The following is a 7,022-nucleotide window of genomic DNA, read 5'->3' as shown; positions in this document are numbered from 1 at the left end:
TTTGGGATATTGTAAAATGGGTTGAACATAATAAAGGGTAAAATAGTAAATTAGCGATATCCATTAGTGAAAACTTATGTTGAATTGAAGAGAATTCAAAGTGATGATGGGTTTTAAACAAATTTCTATGCATTACATGGGTTCCACCTAACCATATTCTACACGGGTCCAGTGGACCCATATTATGCACTGGTTGGGTCTATGACAACCTGTCTGTTCGTATTCGGGTTACCACAAACGGGTCGCAACATACCCGTTTTCGTCGTCTTTCTTCGCCCGGACAACCAATGGCTCCACCCTCATTGAGAGACGCCATAGCCCCTCCTCACCAACTGGTTGTACAGGTAAGTCCCCCGGCCATGTTACACTACCCGGCAACAAGGAAGAGGATCAAAGACCACGATCTCACCTACTCGATTGAGCAGCTTTGGCCTCAAATGTCTTCTAACCTGCAACTCATCAAAATAGGAAAATTGGTCACTATATGTCCCAACTCCCGTCAAAAGCTCATGCATTACAAAAAGCAACATGGTTCTCAATTCTTACCTCCTGCATGACTCTCTCCCTAGCACTCTGAATTGTATATTTGCCCATGAGTTCTGCAAGGAGATGCTCTGCTCCAAGATTTGAAGTCATAATGGTCACTTTGTTGGTGAAGTCCACAGTGCGCCCTTGGCCATCAGCCAGTCTACCATCATCAAGAACCTGAAGGAGGGTGTTGAAGACAGAGATGTGCGCCTTCTCGACTTCATCAAATAATATGACATTGTAAGGTCTCCGCCTCACAGCCTCAGTGAGCTGCCCGCCTTCTTCATCTCCAACATACCTGAAAATCCCAACTTAAATGTGAGGAACAAAATCTCATTTTCTGGAAAACAGGCGTAATATTAATAATCTAGAAAAAAAAAAAAAAAAAAAAAAAAAACTTACCAGGAGGAGCGCCAATCAATCTGACAACGAAATGTTGCTCCATATACTCTGACATGTCAATCAATCCGGCCATGTTACTCTGCCCAGCAAGAAGGAAGATGTCCTTGTATTGAAACCAAGATCCATGAACCAGTTGCACCGGTTTCAATAACCAGGCATAAGCCAGGAGGATGAAAAGTAATAATGAGAACTAAGGCTAAGAATCCTCTCTCTCTCTCTCGTTGGAAAACTAATTTTTCCTCCTACGTTTAATTGCTAGCTCCACCGCCTTGGGCAAGAGACATTTTGGAAAACCAAGCGTCTCCATCATTTTATTGACTGCTTTAAAATATGACATAAAGAAGAGAGAGAGGGATAATATTGAGTTAATGTGAAGTGTTAATTAAAAGCTTTAATATTAGAAAATTAAAAAAAATACCAGGAAAAGATACATTGCCTTTTAGTGTATATATATAGATATGGACTGTTTAAAAGAAAGTGTTTTTAAAAAAAATTGAAATAACATTGTTTCATTAAAGTTTTTATATATTTCTTGATCTTTATATATAAAATGATAGAAAAATAACTTTTTCCTTTTTAATTATTGAGCTATTTATTTTTATATAGCCAAAAAATGTTCTTAACATAAGACCAATAATTAATTTAAAAAAATAATTTCAAAATTGAATTGGCAAAAATAGCCACAGCCTCGTGTTAAGTGATTTTTATTATTGAACCAGAAAATTTCACAAAACAAATTTACATTCAAATAATAAAGGAATAAAGAAAAACCTAATGAAAAAGGAGAAATGATTTCTTTAGACTTTTATATAAGAAGAAAATTGGCTCACGCTATGTATTGGTGGGCAAATCCAAATTTTGATATTAGTTTGGGTCAAAGGTAGGTTCAGGTTGGTCCTTAACCTAATTCAATCCATCTAATTAACACCCCTATTATATTAGACAGAGCCAAAAGTAACTAGGAACTAACAAAAATTTAAGAGGAAAAGAGGGATTTAATGGGGAGGGGAGATATTATAAACATTGACTATTGAGGTGAGAGAGAGAGAGAGAGAGAGAGAGAGAGAGAGAGAGAGAGAGGAGAATAGTGGTGTTATATTAAAGAGTAAATATAGAAGCTATGAGATACAATGAAGACAGGGTTTTAATTTTGCCTTCTAACGCAGGTGTTCACACTCAAAGAGTGAATTAAATCCTCTCTCCACTGAAGATGATACAACTTAAGATGAGGCAAGAATAGCAGGTAGTTCTTCACCAAGAACCTCTAATTCTTTAGCAAGAATCGAATAGGGCAGTGAGCATAGTTTTAGAATTGTTTCTTCTAGTAAGAAACAATATCAAAATCAAATCTTGATCACTTCAAAGAATTAGAGATCGAACAGGGTAGGGTGGCAAAAGTAGGGAGAAAAAGAATTGAAAGTAAAAACAGTCAAATTGAGTTGTCTTATGTGTTGTGTCTTTTTCAAGTCTGCCCTGCTCTCTATTTATAGCCTTAAAGAGACAACCTCCTAATCTGATTAAGAGTCTCCTTATCAAAATCTTTATTTGGATCTGGACTGTTTAAATGATAAAAATAATCCATTATTTTATTTGCAGATTAAGATCAATCATTCCTAATCAAATTAGGAGTTCCCTTATCCAAATCTTTATTTGGATCTGGACTCTTCAAGTGGATAAGAGTTATTCTCTTATCCTTATCTACTGATCCAAACCCGGATTCACTCATTTTTTAATTAATCCAATTAACCCAGTTCGAAAATGGGCTTTAGGCCCATTAAGTTTTTAGGTTCACTTCCTTTTAATGCTGGCTAGTTTGACTCTCTTTGTATGGCATGGAACCCTATCATTGATCTACATATCAGCCACATGGGTTCATCCTAGCCTCTATTTCAAGGCCTGGTCGAGTTCACTATTGAATATAATAAACCCCTGAGTCTATCACTATGGGCTCTTAATGGACCCAACATTTATACTAAATGGTCATTGGGTCCAACCATCTTATGAAGGCCCAATAACTGTAGGCAGATGCAAGATTAGCACATCATGTATAACCCTCAATGGTCTTACACTTAACTTCTCAGCCCTTAATGATCAAACACTGCTCGATAAGAGAGGACATCTCCCTCGGCTGTAAGGTATAGTGTTGCACTCTCTACTCACTTGGATCCCGAGAATTAAAACATTTTGTAAACAATTTGTGAAACCATAATATCTAAGTATATCTCTATATAAATATATTTTGCAAAACCAAATTTCAAACACATTTGAAATCCATTGTCGGTAGTTTACGTTTCCATCAGAGAGAGTGTATTTCCCTGATCATTCACTTTGTCCGACAAAGGGACCGATCATGTCACTATGATCACCCACTCAGGTGAATTCTCAGACTATCCCAATATACCCATGTTTTAACCCCTTCTAAGGATCTCACTGATTGGCACATCAAAGACATCCCAATCTGATACCTAGTGCAGTATCATAATCGAGTCTAGGGGTCAGGTGTAACATTTCTGTTTTTTTCATCTATCTCCAAAGTCAATGGCAATACTGGAATTTGGTCCGATTTAGGGTTTGAAGAAAACCTACACTGCATGTGCCTCAGGCCTCACCCTGGTAGCTTAGACAGGCCACCCCAACCAACTTGGTGGCACATCAGCGTCAACCTTGGCAGGATAAATCTCCCCAGATCTATCTAACAACTGTGAAGATTCTAAACTAACACGAATCTCATATGTGTCCAGTTTAAGGGTATTATACAGAAACACACCACAATAACATGAATCAAATATGTACTTTATTCATTTACAATAAATGTCATAATGTACATCATGCTGATTGGAGCTAAGGGCATACACTGCCTAACAGGATAGTGTATTGTGGGTAGGCATGAGCAGAGTTCTCATGGGCAAGAGATCCGGAGTCTATACATTGAGAACATTTCCCATATTTACATATTAATATTCATGGCAAGATGTTCCCAATGTATAACTATAGTATCATGTGGGTAGGATTATTGCGGGCAAATATGTCAATTCTTGTTGATGTGAGATTGATAGTTAATTTTATGGCAAAATTCTTAAAGTACCCCCTATGGTTTAGGAAATTGACTAGCTCTGCTCTTATTGTTTATATCATGATTTTCAAAACCGGACTGGACTAGACGGTCAAACTAGAAAAACTGGGAACCAATCCATTTTTCCCCAAAAAACGTTGATTTGGTCAGAAAACCACTGACCCGGGTGGTTGAACCATTCAACGGTTTTAACTATTTTTTGTTTTTTTATCAGAACGGACCAACCATTCAACCCAGGAACCGGACCCCTGATTGGTTCGTTCTCCAAGTCGGTTTTAAAAACCTTGGTTTACATATTGTCTTTAAGTACCTTTTAAGTGTTCTAACAATTGAAATCACCGTTAAGTACTAGCAAAAAAACAAAGTGTCGCATTTGCCCTCCATTATACCTCAAATTTTCAAAATAAAATCCAATTGACGAAAATTTTCAAGAACTGGAATAAACCTATCAAGAGGCGTCTGTTGCAATATTAACCTATTTTCCTTCTCTATTTTTGTGATTTCGAAGAAAAGAAGGCAAGAGAAGAGGGTCGATATCAAGAGGGTTCTAATTTGAACCCTGAAAATGAAAGGCAAGAACTAAAAGAAGAGACCGCCACGGCCGCTAACAACCCAAGTGGGTGAGACCGCCATGGCTGCAGCAATGTTTAACCCTTTTTATTTTTGAAGAGTAAACAGGAATACATGTTTCTGGGGTATATCAACATTTCTAAACAGTGGAAATCTCTTCTTGTAGTCGAAGGGATCACATTTGGAAAACCATGTGGAGTTCAGTCTGTTTAGCCAAGAGCAGTAATATTGCTATATGGTGGTGATTGATGGGTGCCGTTCCGTCCAAATTGAATCTTGCCAAGAGAATTAAAGATGTCGGATGGATGCCATCTGCCCTCTGTAACTTTGAAGAAGAAAGCATTACGCAAATAAGCACCCATAAAATGTTGTTTGGTTGCTGTGATGCGAGCAAGTTTGGCTTAGGTCTCATCTTGGGATGAAGTCTGGAAGCTCTGGCATGAGTTTGAACTTGATGAACTGGATTCAAGAGTGGAGGAACCTTCTTGTTCGTGGCTTGCGCACAGATCAATCTTTCCTGGAAGATGGTGCCATCATAGCCTGGAATATATGGAACCAAAGGAACAGATTTGTGTTTGAGAAAACTGAAACTAATCCAACCTCTACAATCCTGATTAATAGGAATTGGTATAATTGCAAGAAACCAGGAAGAAGCTCACCTGCGAAGCAAGTCAATGTCTTCCCCCCTCGGAATTCTTATCGATGCAGAGGCACTATGGCAATGAAGAAGGAATTCTGATCGGTCTGGCAATGGAGTATGAAAACATCTGCTTTGAAGTTTGAAGGCAATTGTTAAAAGCCTGTTAAACAATACACAGTCCCTCCTCGTTAGAAATCTACTGGCATCCTCGACGACTGCAGGCAATTGATGAAACATAACTCTTATTCGAGAGCTCTCGTTCCCGGATCTTGTGACCGAATAGCGCACGAATTGGCAAAACCGAGTTTGCCCCCCGATGAAGCTGATAGAGAGAGGCGGCAAAGGGGACAAGCGAGAGTTCTGTCGGGTGTAAGAAGTTCTGCTCCCATTGATCCAATTAAGAGAGAGAATCAACCTATAGTTGGTACTGACTTGGCAAAGACCATCCATTTCCTTTTTCTCTTTCCCCTCCTTTCGCCCTCACTCACCGTTTGTTTGTGGAGAGAACAATTTATCCGTTTCCCGTGATTGTTTTAGACAATAAATTAATATCAATAATGAAAAGGGCATTATTGTCATTTTCACAAAATATAATATTCACTTGGTATAGTATGTGAGTAGATCGTGACCGAATCCTAATGGCAGCAGGGGAGTAATAATCAATGAAAACTTAAAAGTACTTTAATACAATATGTAAATAGTAAGAGTAAAAGTTAGTCAATTTCTTCAATCATGTCAATGGGATTTTGATTCTCATTGAAAAATCCCATATTTTTTTTTTAGATTTATGTGAGGACCGGAGAAAGTTTATTTTCATGGGTACCACTTATCCGGATAAGTGATACACATCTCTTACGTAGGTAAATAATTTTTCCACCTCATAGAAAAGTTATCAATACTTGAAAAGGACAAAAATGCCCCTTGTAATAATGGGTTTTGAGGGATAAAATGATCATTGCCTTATTTATATGGAAAATAAAAGAAAATGGGTAAATGCACTTAACCGTGTGAATCTTTTCTGGGAAACAATTATCGGGGTCAATGTATTTACCTGAATAAATAATTTATCGAAATACGAACAAAGACTTAATTTTATTTTATTTTAAATTTTTTGATAAAATAAAAAAAAAATACACAAGATGGAGATAGTACCACCCCACAAATCACCCTTACAAATAAAAACTAAAGAACAAGGTAGATCACAAGTACTAAGATAAATAAATCCAGCACTTAGCACGTCTTTATCCACAAGTAATTCCGAATGATATTTTTTAGGTTGCAAAGAGCCAAAGAGGATAGGTTTAGTTCTAAAGTGGCACTTGAAGCTGGTTTATTTTATTCATTTTACAGGTCATCTTATCCTACATATGACGGTTTCACAGGAGTTCAAATCTCTCTTCCACAAGGGCCGTCCCACAATGTCCCCCAGCACATCCTGCTGTGTATTGGAAATGTCTGTTGGGGAAGATGGGGTCACTGTAACTTAGGAGGAGAAGCTCTGAAGCGCGTCTGAAGACACTGTCTTTAGAATGTTATTTGCCCCCACTCAGTTTTACTGAGTTTGCTGTTGGGTTACAGGCAAATTCGTTCCCAGGATACAACTGAGCCTTGGGCGAGAATCTGCAACCAACAAAGTTGAAGAGTCTCCAAAGAAACCTTCTGTGAGACTGTAGTAGACCGGACTGAGAGAGAAATAGTGAATTTCGAAATTGTGTATTTTGGAGTCTGATTCATGCTCCTTAAATAATTTGTGAAGAGGTATAAGGAAAAGGTAGGTGCTGGTTTAGAGAATGCACCTTGAACAGTCAC

At 37.9% G+C, this 7,022-nt stretch overlaps 1 long non-coding RNA gene across 1 annotated transcript; it reads right to left on the bottom strand.

Annotated features, from left to right (window-relative positions):
- Window positions 1–4,639: 4,639 nt before the first annotated feature.
- On the bottom strand, window positions 4,640–5,699 carry LOC148870676 (uncharacterized). The gene is made up of 2 exons (XR_016106833.1): window positions 5,233–5,699; window positions 4,640–5,113 (listed from the first exon to the last, which is right to left on the bottom strand). It is a non-coding gene; the product is annotated as an uncharacterized LOC148870676 (long non-coding RNA).
- Between the last annotated feature and the right edge of the window lie 1,323 nt (window positions 5,700–7,022).

Source organism: Nelumbo lutea, chromosome 2, assembly GCF_056320005.1.
Source record: "Nelumbo lutea isolate HS-2025 chromosome 2, American lotus-T2T, whole genome shotgun sequence".
NCBI lineage: Eukaryota > Viridiplantae > Streptophyta > Magnoliopsida > Proteales > Nelumbonaceae > Nelumbo > Nelumbo lutea.
The sequence above is the reverse complement of the archived record's forward strand: the minus strand, read 5'-3'. Positions and strand labels throughout refer to the sequence as shown.